This window comes from Mobula hypostoma, chromosome 3, assembly GCF_963921235.1.
Source record: "Mobula hypostoma chromosome 3, sMobHyp1.1, whole genome shotgun sequence".
In the NCBI taxonomy this organism is placed as follows: domain Eukaryota; kingdom Metazoa; phylum Chordata; class Chondrichthyes; order Myliobatiformes; family Myliobatidae; genus Mobula; species Mobula hypostoma.
In genome coordinates this window covers 115,550,095-115,563,427 of record NC_086099.1, presented here as the reverse complement: position 1 = coordinate 115,563,427, position 13,333 = coordinate 115,550,095, and the positions used below count along the sequence as shown (strand labels likewise).

Genomic DNA, 13,333 nt, shown 5'->3' with positions numbered 1-13,333 from the left:
CTCATCACTCCCTCACTTCCATTACCCCTCATCACTGCCCTCCCCTGCATTACCCCTCATCACTCCTCACATCACAACCCTCCCCTCCATTACCCCTCATCACTCCTCACATCACACCCCTACCCTCTATTGCCCTTCATCACTGCCCTCACCTCCATTACCTCTCATCACTCCCTCTCCTCCATTATCCCTCATCACTGCCCTCCCCTCCATTACCTCTTATCACTCTCTCTTCTCCATTATCCTTCAATTCCTCCCCTCCATTACTCCTCATCACTCCCTCTCTTCTATTCACTCTCATCTCTCCCGTCGCCTCCATTACTCCTCATCACACCCCTCCTCTCCATTACCCCTCATTACTCCCTCCCCTCCATTACCCCTCATAACTCCTCACATCACACCCCTCCCCTCCATTAGCCCTCGTCACTCCTCACATCACTACCCTCCCCTCTATTACCCCTCATCACTCCCTCCCCTCCATTACCTTTCATCCCTCACTCCCCTCCATTTCCCCCCATGACACACACCCCTCCATTACCCCTCATCACTCCCTCCCCTCCATTACCCCTTATCACACCCTCCCCTCCATTATTCCTCATCACTCCCTCACCTCCATTACCCCTCATCACTGCCCTCCCCTGCATTACCCCTCATCACTCCTCACATCACAACCCTCCCCTCCATTACCCCTCATCACTCCTCACATCACACCCCTACCCTCTATTACCCTTCATCACTACCCTCACCTCCATTACCTCTCATCACTCCCTCTCCTCCATTATCCCTCATCACTGCCCTCCCCTCCATTACCCCTTATCACTCCCTCCTCTCCATTATCCTTCATCACTTCCTCCCCTCCATTACTCCTCATCACTCCCTCTCTTCTATTCACTCTCATCTCTCCCGTCGCCTCCATTACTCCTCATCACACCCCTCCTCTCCATTACCCCTCGTCACTCCACTCCTCTCCATTACCCCTCATCACTCCTCACATCACACCCATCCCCTCCATTATCCTTCATCACTCCTCACATCACACTCCTCTCCTCCATTATCCCTCATCACTCCCTCCACTCTATAATCCCTCATCACTCTCTCCCCTCCATTACCCCCATCAATCCCTTCCCTCCATTACCGCTCATCACTCCATCCCCTGCATTATCCCTCATCACTCCCTCCCTTCCATTACCCCTCATCACTCACTCCCCCCCGTTAGCAGTCATCACACCCTCCCCTCCATTGCTCCTCATCATTCCCTCTCCTCCATTCACTCTCATCTCTCCAGTCCCCTCCATTACTCCTCATCACACCCCTCCTCTCCATTACCACTCGTGGTTCCTCACATCACACCCCTTCCCTCCATTGTCCCTTAGCACTCCTCACATCACATCCCTCCACTCCATTACCCCTCATCACTCCTCACATCACACCCCTCCTGTTCATTACCCCTCATTACACCACACTTCCAACATCTCCCCTCCATTACCCCTAATCACTCCTCACATCACTGCCCTCCCCTTTATTACCCCTCATCACTCCTCACATGACTGCCTTCCCCTCCATTAACCCTCATCACTCCTCACATCACACCCTTCCCTCCATTACCCCTCAACACTCCTCACATCACACCACTTCCCTCCATTACCGCTTATCACTCCTTACATCACTGCCCTACCCTCCATTACCCCTCATCACACCTCAAATTACAGCCATCCCCTCCATTACCCCTCATCAATCCTCACATCACTCCCTCCCCTCCATTACCCCCATCACTCCATCCCCTCCATTACCCCTCATCACTCCATCCCCTCCATTATCCCTCATCACTCCCTCCTCTCCATTACCATTCATCCCTCACTCCCCTCCATTACCCCTCATCACTCCCTCCACTCCATTACCCCTCATCACTCCCACCCTCCATTGTCCCTCATCACTCCCTCCCCTCTATAATCCCTCATCACTCCCTCCCCTCCATTACCCCTCATCACTCCCTCCCCTCCGTTACCAGTCATCACACCCTCCCCTCCATTGCTCATCATGCCCTCTCCTCCATTCACTCTCATCTCTCCAGTCCCCTCCATTACTCCTCATCGCACCCCTCCTCTCCATTACCCCTCGTGATTCCTCACATCACACCCCTCCCTCCATTATCCCTCATCACTCCACATATCATACCCCTCTCCTCCATTACCCCTCATCACTCCTCAAATAACACCCTTTCCCTCCATCACACCGATCACTCCTCAAATCACACCCCGCACCTCCATTACCACTCATCACTCTCTCCACTCCATTACCCCTTATCACTCCCACCGCTCTATAATCCGTCATCACGCGATCCCCTCCATTACCTCTCATCACTCCCTCACCTACATTACCCCTCATCACTCCCCTTCCCTCCATTACCTCTCATCACTCCCTCCCTTCCATTACCGCTCATCACTCCCTTCCCTCCACTACCCCTCATCACTGCCCTCCCCTCCATTACCCCCATCACTCCCTCCCCTCCATTACCCCTCATCACTCCCCCCCATTACCGCTCATCTCTCCCTCCCCTCCATTACCCCTCATCACGGCCCTCCCCTCCATTTCCCCTCATCACAGCCCTTCCCTCCATTACCCCTCATCAGTTCCTCTTCTCCATTATCCCTCATTACTCCCTCCCCTCCATTACCCCCACCACTCCCTTCCCTCCATTACCCCTCATCACTGCCCTCCCCTCCATTACCCCCATCACTCCCTCCCCTCCATTACCGCTCATCACTCCCCCCCCATTACCGCTCATCTCTCCCTCCCCTCCATTACCCCTCATCACGGCCCTCCCCTCCATTTCCCCTAATCACAGCCCTTCCCTCCATTACCCCTCATCAGTCCCTCTTCTCCATTACCCCTCACCACTCCCTCCCCTCCATTGATTCTCATCTCTCCAGTCCCCTCCATTACCCCTCATCACTCCCCTTCTCTCCATTACCCCTCATCACTCCCTTCCACTCCATTACACCGCATCACTCCTCACATCACACCCCTACCCTTTATTGCCCTTCAGCACAGCCCTCACCTCCATTACCTCTCATTACGCACTCCTCTCCATTATCACTCATCACTCCATCCCCTCCATTACCCCCATCACTGCCTTCCCCTCCATTACCCCCTTATGACTCCCCCCTCCATTACCCATCACTCTCTCTCCTCAATTACCCTTCATCACTCCCTCCTCTCCATTTTCCTTCATCACTCCCTCCCCTCCATTACACCTCATCACTCCCTCTCCTCTATTCACTCTCATCTCTCCCATCCCCTGCATTACTCCTCTTCACATCCCTCCTCTCCATTACCCCTTGTCACTCCACTCCTCTCCATTACCCCTCATCACTCCTCACATCACACCCATCCCCTCTATTATCCCTCATCACTCCTCATATCATACCTCTCTCCTCCATTATCCCTCATCACTCCTCAAATCACACCCTTCCCCTCCATCACACCGATTACACCTCAAATCACACCCTTTCCCTCCATTACACCTCATCACACCTCACAGCACTGCCCTCCCCTCCATTACCCCTGATCTCATATCACACCCCTCCCCTACATTTCCCTTCATCACTCCTCAGATCACACCGCTCCCCACCATTACCCCTCATCACTCCCTCCCATCTATTACCCCTCATCACTCGCTCCCCTCCATTACCCCTCATTACTCCTCACATCACACCCCTCCCCTCAATTACTCATCACTCCTCACATCACTGCCCTACCCTCCATTACCCCTCATCCTCCTCACATTTCAGCCCTCCCCTCCATTGCCCCTCATCACTCCTGTCTCCTCCATTACTCTTCATCACTCCTCACATCACACCCCACTCCTCCATTACCCCTCATCACTCCTCACATCACTGCCCTCCCCTCCATTACCCCTCATCCTCCTCACATTTCAGCCCTCCCCTCCATTGCCCCTCATCACTCCTCACATCACACACCTCCCCTCCATTACCCCTCATCACTCCTCACAGCACACACCTCCCCTCCATTACCGCTCATCACTCCTGAGATCACACCGCTCCCCAACATTACCCCTCATCATTCCCTCCCCTCCATTACCCCTCATTACTCACTCCCCTCCATTACCGCTCATCACTCCCTTCCCACCATTACCCATCATCACCCCCTCCCCTCCATTACTCTCATCACTGCCCTCGCCTTCATTACCCCTCATCATTCCATACCCTCCATTACCCATCATGCCTCACTCCCCTCCATTACACCCTCATGAATCCAACCCCTCCATTACCCCTCATCACTCCTTCCCCTCCATAACCCTTTATCACTCCCTTCCCATTACCCCTTAACACTCCCTCCCCTCCATTACCCCTCATCACTCCTTTCCCCCATTATCCCTCATCACTCCATCCCCTCCAATACCCGTCATCACTCCCACCTCTCCATTTTCCTTCATCACTACCTCCCCTCCATTAAACCTCCTCAATCCCACACCTCCATTACCCCTTATCACTCCCTCCCCTCCATTACTTCTCATCACTCCCTCTCCTCCTTTCACTCTCATCTCTCCCATCCCCTCCATTACTCCATTACCCTCATAACTCCTGAAATCACGCCCCTGCCCTCCATCACCCCGATCATTCCTCAAATCACACCCCTCCCCACCATTACCCCTCATCACACCTCACAGCACTGCCCTCCCCTCCATTACCCCTGATCTCACATCACACCCCTCCCCATTACCCCTCATCACTCCCTCCCGTCTATTACCCCTCATCACTCACTCGCCTCCATTACCCCTCATCACTCCCTCCCCTCCATTACTCCTCATTACTCCTCGCATCACTGTTGTCTCCTCCATTACCCCTCATCACTCTTCACATCACACCCCTCCCCTCCATTACCCCTCATCACTCCTCACATCACACCTCCCCTCCATTACCCCTCAACACTCCTGAGATCACACCGCTCCCCACCATTACCCCTCATCACTCCCTCCCCTCCATTATCCCTCATCACTCCCTCCCCTCCATTATCCCTCATCACTCTCTCCCCTCCATTACCCATCATCCCTCTCTCCCCTCCATTACCCCTCATCGCACCCTCCCCTCCATTACCCCTCATCACTCCCTCCTGTCCATTATCCCTCACAACTCCCTCCCCTCCATTATCCCTCATCAGTCCCTCCCCTCCATTACCCCTCATTACTCACTCCCCTCCATTACCGCTCATCACTCCCTTCCCACCATTACCCCTCATCACTGCCCTCCCATTACCCCTCATCACTCCCTCCCCTCCATTATCGCTCGTATCTCCCTCCCCTCTATTACGCCTCATCACTCCCTCCCCTCCATTACCCATCATCACTCCCTCCCCTCCATTACCCTCATCACTGCCCTCGCCTTCATTAGCCCTCATCATTCCATACCTCCATTACCCCTCATCCCTCACTACCCTCCATTACCCCTCATGAATCCAACCCCTCCATTACTCCTCATCACTCCCTCCCCTCCATAACCCTTTATCACTCAATCCCCATTACCCCTTATCACTCCCTCCCCTCCATTATCCCTCATCACTCCCTCCCCTCCAATACCCATCATCACTCCCACCTCTCCATTTTCCTTCATCACTACCTCCCCTCCATTAAACCTCATCAATCCCACACCTCCATTACCCCTTATCACTTCCTCCCCTCCATTTGCCCTCATCACTCACTCCCCTCCATTAGCCCTCGTCACTCCTCACATCACTGCCCTCCTATCCATGACCCCTCATCACTCGTCGCATCACTGCCCGACCCTCCATTACGCCTCATCAGTCCCTCACCTCCATTACCCTTATCACTCCCTCCCATTTACCCAATATCATTCCCTCCACCCTATTATCCCTCATTACCCCTCCCCTCCATTACCCCTCATCACTCCCTCCCCTCCATTACCCCTCATCACTCCCTTCCATCCATTATCCCTCATAAGTCCCTGCCCTCCATTATCCCTTATAACTCGCTCCCCTGCATTATCCCTCATCACTCCATACTCTCCATTACCCCTCATCCCTCACTCCCCTCCATTACCCCCTCATGACTCCAACCCCTTCATTACGCCTCATCACTCCCTCCCCTCCATAACCCTTTATCACTCCCTCCTTTTTACCCATCATCACTCCCTCTCCTCCATTATCCCTCATCACTCCCTCCCCTCCATTACCCCTCATCCCTCACTCCCCTCCATTACCTCACGACACACACCCCTCCATTACCCCATCACTCCCTCCCCTCCATTACCCCTCATCACTCCCTGCCATTATCCCTCATAAGTCCCTCCCATCCATTATCCCTCATAACTCGCTCCCCTGCATTATGCCTCATCACTCCATACTCTCTATTACCCCTCGTCCCTCACTCCCCTCCATAACCCTTTATCACTCCCTCCTTTTTACCCCTTACACTCCCTCCCCTCCATTACCCCTCATCACTCTCTCCCCTCCATTACCCCTCATCACTCCTCACATCACTCCCCTACCCTTCATTACCCCCCATCCCCCTCACATCACACCCCTCCCCTTCATTACCCCTCATCACTCCTCACATCACAGCCCTCCCCTCCATTACCCCTAATCACTCCTCATATCTCACACCTCCCCTCCATTACCCCTTATCACTCCTCACATCACGTCTCCCCTCCATTACCCCTCATCACTCCTCACATCACTGCTGTCTCCTCCATTACCCCTCATCACTCCTCACATGACCGCCCTCTCTCCCCACCCTCCACTGGATACTACCTCTCCATACATGAGTTTCGCATCCCTTTGCTCACCCTCCATTAATGTGTTTCTTCTGTTGAAATCAGCTCCTGTGCCATTCATGTGCAGTGTAATCGACGGTATGTCCATACACTTACACACACACACACACACACACACACACACTTTGCATATGAGTGAAATTCCTTTGACCCATGAGGTGGTAACACGAGGGGTTTGGACTGGATGTACCTCACAGTTCCTCGTTTGTGCTCATTATCCAGCCTAGGATGGATTTGCACCCTCTCAAAAACAGCTCTGAACACAGGGTGAATGGGCAAGGTTTCAGAAAGCTCTCTCTGATTCTCTCCTTGCATGCCCCCACTAGCCACAATAGGAGTACTTATTCCCAAAAGAATTAAAGCTTCGTCCTTCTCGATCGGGTCCGGATAAAACAACACTAACGTATCCAGGACCTCAGCTACTCCCACAACTCCAGCTTCAATGACAAGTAACCATCATACGGGTAGTCATTCGTCCTAAGACCCCAGATTTCTAGCGCACTGAGTGGTGTCACTGGAAAACTCATCAAACACCAGTTGTAAAATGAACGGTACAGCAGAGTAACCAGAGAGCCGGTGTCAACAATGGCTCTCGCATAAATACCCTCAATCCGTAGTGATACACTGGAGCTTGATCCACTAATCCGACAGAAATGGGGTTTTTGCTTTTGCTTGGTACATTGTTTGGAACGTGTTCCCCTGAGACTTCAGGCTGTTCCCTCACTGGGTCTCTCTGAATTTTCCCAACTTCCGCCTGAAGTGTCCCTCCTCAACACAGTTGTAACAGACAATACCAGTCACTCCTCTTTTCAAAGGAGCCCATTCAATAGCAGCCCTCTAGAGCTCAATCAACAAGTGTGGGGAGGGGGGGGGATCATCTTACAAGGCTAAAAGTGATCACGTTCTGTGACTGTGCGCCCTTCACCACTTGGTCCATCCTTAATTGATTCTCCTCAGCCAGTTGAATGGCTCCTTCACGCCACAAGCAACTCAGCTCTCTCTCGAGCAGAAAAATGTAGGTAGAAAGTTTTTTCCCTTTCTCCAGGAACGTGCTCCTAAACCCCATCATAAGCTCCATTGGGTTTCCCATCATGTCAGAAACGCTTTCTAGTGCATGCATGGAGCCCACAGAAGTAGCAAAGGACATTCGAGGATGTCATCACCTCAGCAGCCAGAGCTGTTTTTTCACATTATCAGAGCACTGCCACTCATCCAGCAGCTGAGATGTCTGGTCTGCCCAAATCTCCTATTCCTCCTCCCATCGGGGTGGGCTTCAGTCCTGAGAACATTCTCAGCCTACGATAACTCTGACTTTACGTCGGTGCACTTTGCTATGCATCCACCAGGGACGTAATTGCCAATACCAACTCAGAATGCTCATCCCTCGCTGGCTGACTCATTAGACCTTGCACATCAGACCACTCCCTCCCCTCACTCCGCAGAAACAAGAACAACTTGTCTTTAAAGTGTACGCCTTCAGCTACGGAAGACTTGGCTTCCAATTCAGCATCTTTGTCTACATCCCCTCTTCGCTGAAAGTATGGATGATCCATGGCTCTGCCTCTCCCTGGACTCCAATAGTACCACTTCAGTGTCGCTCACAAAACCTTTCCCCCAGCATTCTCTAGAACCTTCTCCCAGTTTCACCATCCTGATTGGATGACGCAAGATTCCGAAGCATCCTTATTTTTAACCCAAACACTTCCAGCAGCACACACTGATTCCAAAGAAAACCATTAGATGAAATACCCTACAATGATAGCAGTAAAATCTTTACCGGGGGTTGCACTATAGGGGATAATTTAAAGTGAGAGAGGTTAATTTTAAATGAGATGTGAGAGGAAAGTTTTTTCTCTCTTTCTCTTTTAAAAATACACCACAGATTGTACTGAATGCCTAAAATCAGCTGTGTTGAGTGGAGGTAGAGGCAGATACATCAGACATGTTTAGATAGGCACGTCAATATGAGGAAACAGAAGGATATGGACATTGTGTAAGCAGGTAGGATTAGTTTACAGGTACAGGGGCCTCAGGACCCATCCTACCAGGTTCTGGAATTTATTACCCCTCAACCACCAGTTATTCCCTCTGGTCTTGAACCGGGAGGGGGTGAGCGGTGGAGGTGGGAGGGGTGCTCTTGAACCAAAAAGAATACCTTCACACACCTGAATGAACATATCAAGGGATAAAACAGTGTTAAATGAAGTTATACAAAGCCTGCCCAGTTTCTTCTACCATCTGTGACGAAGTAGCCAGTGAGCTAGATCACATAGAGGCAGAAGGAATTCCTCCCAAGGTTGCCTGGAGCCCATGGGCAATGCCAGTGGTACCAGTACCCAAAAAGAATGGGTCTATCAGGATCTGTGGTGATTTTAAGGTCACCATCAACCTAGTACTGAAAGTAGATCTATACCCTCTGTCCAGGATAGAGGATATTTTTGCAAACCTTTCTGGAGGGAAACATTTCAGCAAAGTGGACTTAGCTGATGCCTACCTACAGAAGGAGATGGAAGAAGAGACCAAAGTGCTTCTCACCATGAGCACTCACAAAGGGCTTTATCACTATAATAGGGGAATTTCTGGAGTAGCATCTACAGCTGCACTCTGTCAGGAAGGTGTTACAAGGCTGTCCAGGCACACAGTGTCACCTGGTTGGCTTAATTGTTACCAGTCAGGGTAACAAGGAGCATCTCCAAAATCTCAAGACAGTGTTAAAAAGATTAGAAGATTATGGACTCAGTGAATGACACAACAAGTGTGAATTCTTTAAACCGAGCATCACTTACTGTGGTCACACCATTGACACACAAGATTTACACGGGTGTACTAAGAAAATTCATGCAGTGGTGGATGTCCCAAGGCCAAAGGACATATCTCAGTTACAGTACCTTTTATGAGTTGTCAATTACTATAACAGGTTCCTGCCAATCCTGGCTATTGTGCTCCACCCCTTGAACTCATTACTATAGATTACAAAGAAATGGCAATAGAGATAGCAATATGAGGTGGATTTCCAAAAGGCAAAGGAACTGTGACCTAAGACACTGTACTCACATTTAATGGCCTGATTAAGAACATGCTTTATTGTATTTCTTCTCTTATGCTGTGAGGTATTTTATTTCAGCAGTTTTTCTGTAAACATAGTGTGTTCAGTTAGTTAAGCTTCATACATAAGTATTTTTAGCTTTAGCTGAGATAAGGAGCCATTTGCTCAGCTTAGGAATGTTATGTCAGCCAAGTTGTCTTGGTAATGTGTTGTAACAGTCTGTTCAGTAGGATGCCATGAAGCATTTGAGAGAGCTGGGTGGGATCAGACTTCTGAGGAACAGTGGGCTGGTTTTGATTGGCAGGTGTTGGAAGAAGAAAGGAACACAGGGGAAGATGCTCGCAGAATCCCGCCTGAAGGGGAGACCCTGTTGCAAGAAGTGCTTTGTGCAGATGAATGGCACAGAGGAGGAGTTAGCCAGTTTGTTCGTAACATTTTTTGAGGGAAGTTCGACCAGTGACTGGTGACATGGGTTCAGCACTGTGAATAATGCGATACACCCAACTAGTTTAGAAACGAGCTCTGATGTTTATGTGCACATTTGGTCTAGTTTAACCATAATGGTCCTTTTTTTTCTTGACTTTTTCTATGAAATGTTTGTTAAAGTTGAAATATCTGTAAATATTTATAAATATCTGTAAATCTGTAAATATTGCCCACCTGGACAAGCCAGCGAGCACTGTGAGGGTCATGTATTTTGACTCCTCCAGTGTGTTCAACACCATCCGCCCTGCTCTGCTGGGGGAGAAGCTGACAGCGATGCAGGTGGATGCTTTCCTGGTGTCATGGATTCCAGATTACCTGACTGGCAGACCACAGTACGTGTGATTGCAACACTGTGTGTCCGAAAGAGTGATCAGCAGCACTGGGGCTCCACTGTGGCTCCACTGGGGCTGTCTTGTCTCCCTTTCTCTTCACCATTTACACCTCAGACTTCAACTATTGCACAGAGTCTTGTCATCTTCAGATGACTCTGCCATAGTTGGATGCATCAGCAAGGGAGATGAGGCTGAGTACAGGGCTACGGTAGGAAACTTTCTCACATGGTGTGAGCAGAATTATCTGCAGCTTAATGTGAAAAAGACTAAGGAGCTGGTGGTAGACCTGAGGAGAGCTAAGGTACCGGTGACCCCCGTTTCCATCCAGGGGGTCAGTGTGGACATGGTGGAGGATTACAAATACTTGGGGATACGAATTGACAATAAACTGGACTGGTCAAAGAACACTGAGGCTGTCTACAAGAAGGGTCAGAGCCGGCTCTATTTCCTGAGAACTGAGGTCCTTTAACATCTGTTGGACGATGCTGAGGATGTTCTACGAGTCTGTGGTGGCCAGTGCGATCATGTTTGCTGTTGTGTTCTGGGGCAGCAGACTGAGGGTAGCAGACACCAACAGAATCAACAAACTCATTCGTAAGGCCAGTGATGTTGTGGGGATGGAACTGGACTCTCTCACGGTGGTGTCTGAAAAGAGGATGCTGTCTAAGTTGCATGCCATCTTGGACAATGTCTCCCATCCACTACATAATGTACTGGTTGGGCACAGGAGTACATTCAGCCACAGACTCATTCCACTGAGATGCAACACAGAGCGTCATAGGAAGTCATTCCTGCCTGTGGCCATCAAACTTTACAACTTCTCCCTTGGAGGGTCAGACACCCTGAGCCAATAGGCTGATCCTGGACTTAATTCCTGGCATAATTTACATATTACTATTTAATTATTTATGGTTTTATTACTATTTAATTATTTATGGTGCAACTGTAACAAAAATCAGTTTCCCCTGGGATCAATAAAGTGTGACTATGCCTATGACTATGACTATAAATATACTTGCAAGTTCATGCTGGTGTAAGGTCTGTTATTTGCTGACGAACGACACCTTGGCACAGGGCAGCATTTGTCTCAAATCTGCACTCCCTCAGGGGAACATTCAACTTTCCTGTTTGGTTAAACCTGAATCTTACCAACCCTTTGCATGTATTGCTTATTGAAGTAATGCCTTCTCACCATTACCCATGCAATACTGAGTCACATGGCTGTTGGCCAGAGTTAGGCTACGAGCAGAGTTGGTGAGAAGCCTCAGTGAGAGGGTTATCAACATTATCCAGTGAAGCTTGCCCATGATGTCTCACCTTACAGCACAGGTGTAATCATTTCACATGTTATGAGCAATGGAAGTGAACGCCCAATAAGCTTTGCATCACATTCCCTTACCGCTGCAGGTAAAAAATTAGACACAGATTGACAGAGGCCTTGAATCCGGTTTGGGATGCAAACCATTTCAACCAGTACTTGTAAGGAGAGAGTTTACCCTCGTTACTGATCATCAACCACTGGTGTCCATTTTCAACCCACAGAAGGGTGTTCCACTACCAGCAGCAGAACGAGTGCTGAGATGGGCTCTGATTCTTGGAGGACATGGTTAGAACATTGACTACAAGAGGATGACTAATCATGGAAATGCTGATGGATTGTCCTGTCTACCCTTAGAAAAGGAACTACCGGCAAAATTTACAAAAGAGGACACTTCTTTTGATGTATTCTCCCTCATGCAAATCGAACGCCTGCCTGTTACAGCAGAGATTATCCAAAGGGAAAGCAGAAAAGACCCCACACTGTTTCTGATCTGCATGGCCACCCAAAATGGCTGGAGCGTGCTGCAGAAATTCCAGTTGCCCCATTTTTACCAGCCTCGGGATCAACTTGTCCTTGATGGAGTTTTCCTTGTGTGGGGCTTGAGATCCAAGCTACATGCCGGTCATCTAGACGTGGTCTAAGTGAAAGCTTTGGCTCGAAGCTTTGTCTGGTGGCCTGGGATAGATCAGCAGATCGAGCAACTTGCCATGCACTGTTCAGGATGCCAGCACATCCAGAAGATGCCAAGAGTAGCGGCTCTCCATCCCCATCCCCGGGAATGGCCTGCAGTGCCCTGGCAGAGTGACCCCCTGTCAGGAAAGATGTTATCCCACAAGAGTAAGATATCCTCCACAGTGACTAAGTCTTTAGGGCTGAATGGAACAAGTTAAAATTCACTATGTTGTAGTGTAGTAGTTGTATTTTATATGTATAAAATATATAATTCAAAGATGTACTAGTGACAGGTTTGTTGGTCATTGTAAATTGTCCCATGGTTGGTGGTGGCATCCGTTAGTCTCGCGAGACCATGGATCTGCACCTGAAAAGTCCTCACTCTACAGGGCGCAGGCCTGGACAAGGTTGTATGGAAGACCAGCAGTTGCCCATGCTGCAAGTCTCCACTCTCCATGACACCGATGTTGTCCAAGGGAAGGGCAAGGGCCGATACAGCTTGGCACCAGTGTCATCACAGGAGTTGCCAGAACAAGGTTGAAGGCAACGTCAGACTGCCTTAGGGACTCCAGCTCCGGATTTGTCCTCAGGGTTTACTCTCAAAGCCTTTCCCATGAGTGGGTATTTTCCCTCTCTTAGATGGACTGCCTTCCCATGGTTAGGCGAG

General features: G+C 49.9%; 1 protein-coding gene across 1 annotated transcript in view; it reads right to left on the bottom strand.

The window, feature by feature from the left end:
• The window catches only part of LOC134344208 (T-lymphocyte surface antigen Ly-9-like), a 63,061-nt gene that overhangs the window by 10,018 nt on the left and 39,710 nt on the right, over window positions 1-13,333 (bottom strand). The window lies entirely within an intron of this gene.